The sequence below is a fragment of the Rhinoderma darwinii genome, chromosome 1 (assembly GCF_050947455.1).
Source record: "Rhinoderma darwinii isolate aRhiDar2 chromosome 1, aRhiDar2.hap1, whole genome shotgun sequence".
NCBI classification, from domain to species: Eukaryota; Metazoa; Chordata; class Amphibia; order Anura; family Rhinodermatidae; genus Rhinoderma; species Rhinoderma darwinii.
The window spans coordinates 659,311,987-659,314,762 of record NC_134687.1 but is presented as its reverse complement, the minus strand read 5'-3'; the positions used below and the strand labels follow the sequence as shown (position 1 = coordinate 659,314,762).

At 41.2% G+C, this 2,776-nt stretch overlaps 1 non-coding gene across 1 annotated transcript; it reads left to right on the top strand.

The window, feature by feature from the left end:
• Window positions 1–1,341: 1,341 nt before the first annotated feature.
• TRNAT-CGU (transfer RNA threonine (anticodon CGU)) lies at window positions 1,342–1,415 on the top strand. The gene has a single exon. It is a non-coding gene; the product is annotated as a tRNA-Thr (tRNA).
• Window positions 1,416–2,776: the final 1,361 nt, after the last annotated feature.

The following is a 2,776-nucleotide window of genomic DNA, read 5'->3' as shown; positions in this document are numbered from 1 at the left end:
TGCCGATGTGTCCTCGCTCGTCTGACACGATGCAGGACCTGTGTGAGTGACGTCACAGCGTGATCTGGCAGAAGCTGGGCGTTCTGAAGAGAAGTGGATGATACTTCTCATCAGAACGCCCAGCTAGTAAAAGTATTAAAAACGCCCCGATGTACGCACATAATACACGCCCAGTTGGACTTTTACTTTTAAACACACCCACTTGGACTTTTGCAAGCCTCATTTGCATAACTACAAAAATGGTCCTAACTTGGCCAAAAATGCTCGTTTTTTTAAAATAAAAACGTTACTGTAATCTACATTGCAGCGCCTATCTGCTGCAATAGCAGATAGGGGTTGCAAAATCTGGTGACAGAGCCTCATTAATGTTCATGCTCTTCTGGGCATAAGATGGGATTTGTAGCACCAAGTGGCAATAAATGTCTTGGATGGCGGGGCTGGGATTCCAACCCACATCCCCCAAAGTTACTGTTTTTTTAAATTTTACCTTTGAGCTAAAAATCCCCAAATCAATCCAGACCCAATCCAGACCCAATCCAGACCACTAAATGAATCCAGACTAGACACCAAATTAATTCAGATCTCGGATCAGAGTACAGTAATTCTCAGATCCCTCTATTTAATTACTATTTCGGGGTCCTCTTCACTTCTAGGTGCCGACCAGCGTGTTTATATGTAGAGTCCACTCCTTCCCTGGAAGCGCCGGATCACTCCACCTCTAATTCCATGTAAAGTGCAGTGAATAAAATCTCTGGCTACTTTCTACAGTTTTCTTCTATATTCTTCATTCTCCTTCTGACCTGGAATGACAAGCACTACAGTTGTGCCACGACATCGGCGGCCACCGCACCTTCTCAAAATGTTTCTATGATCAATTCATTAAATGGACATTTGACATTAGTATGAAGCAAAATATTCAGTGACCTCCGCTATTTTAGAGTCTAAAGGTGCTGTTAGTGAAAATGCTGGGAGTAATAGTGTAATCCAAGCCATTTACTTAGTATCTGATGGGACAAGTATCCAGTTGAGGGGTAGATTTTTGTCTTAAACACTGTGTGCTGACCGATTTTGCCACTAGGTCCTTTGATACCCTTTTCGCAGGTATTCATTTTACATTAATTCTAAAAAACACAAAGTAAAATATAAAATAAAAAATACACATAAAAACCCACCTCCCAAAAAAAAACGCTCCACCGCCAATCAATTACCCTAAAATAGATATGTAATATAGGAGAATTTACGAGAGACAATGGCAATCACAAATCACAGATAAAAAGTATATTTTAGGGTAATACAATATTATTACCAGAAAAAAATTAGACACATTTAAAAAAACGTCTAGGTGCTATGGCTTAAATGGTTAAAGCGCCTGTCTCGTAAACAGGAGATCCTGAGTTCAAATCTCAGCAGCGCCTTGTGTTTTTTAGGTGCTTGTTGGTGGACTGGTTTAGTATATAAAACCCCAAACCATAAAAAAAATGTATGATGAATCAACTACTTTATGGGAGATTAGAAATGCCGGCAGTGGAGAAACTGACTCAAAAATTGGGGCTTCATATGACTTTCATTAAAAAAACTAACCATGGCAAAAGCAGAAAGCCAAATCGCCTATTCAGAGGCTGCGTGGCAGCTGGGATACTCACCACTATGCTGACAAGGAACTGCTATACCCTCTGCCCACGTGGTCATCTTCTTAAAGGGGAACAGCAGAGATTCCAACACAAACTATTCATTGTGGAGTCCTAAAAAATCTGGACTAAGTTTTGCTAAACATTGGCTCAAGTATGTTGGATACACAATGTATTTACAGTTAGGATGTAGATATTGAAAAACCCACAAGAAGAGACCGATGACGACACGTTTTCCAGACTTATAATATACTGGTGCTCTCCGTCCAATGAAAAGCAAGTATACAACAAAACCACTGAACAGTATTACGGGAAGTAAAGCTAAGCACTCAACCCGGCACATAGTTGCTTTATTTTCAAAATTCATATCAAACCTGGTGAGAAGGTTCATAATAATCACAAAACTCCATCCATGACCCCCACCGACCCCTCCCCCCCCCCCTAGGAGCTCACTGGCCAATGAATATGATAGACATGATAATAATAATTCATCGTCTCATGGAGGAGATGTCGCCGGCACCGGACTCTAGTTTCCTATATCTCGTAGCGACACCAAATATTGTCATATTGTTCTGCGTCCAGCATTTATACAGCTCCGTTATACTTCAGTCTGTGCTCAAGTGACATTTTTTATCCCATAAATAGATTTGACTTTAAATGTAGATCCTGGTGCTGATAACGTGCCGCTGCCTGTCGATACAGGACGTGACGTCACTCATTATTTCATACATCTAATTGTTAATAGTGTCAGCAGAATTTTATATATTGTTCTACGTCACACTTATAACAATCAGAGCAGCAACAATCAGCAATACAGTGACTTTTATTAGATAGACGGTGTGACTTCTGGAGGGTTTTATATTGGAGCTGTGACCTGGATAACGTACACATCATGTGACACCCCTCACACAAATCATGTGACCCCCCACACACACACACACATCATGTGACCCCCCACACACATCATGTGACCCCCAAAACACCCATCATGTGACCCCTAGCATTCAGTCAGCAGCAGGGTTACGTGACATACATATGTTGGGGCCACATAGTAGACACGTCCATGGGATAAGTGGATAGGAGTAATGGTGGAATAATGATGAACAACTACTTCACTGCCTGTAGTCACTGCCTCTAGATGATTTATA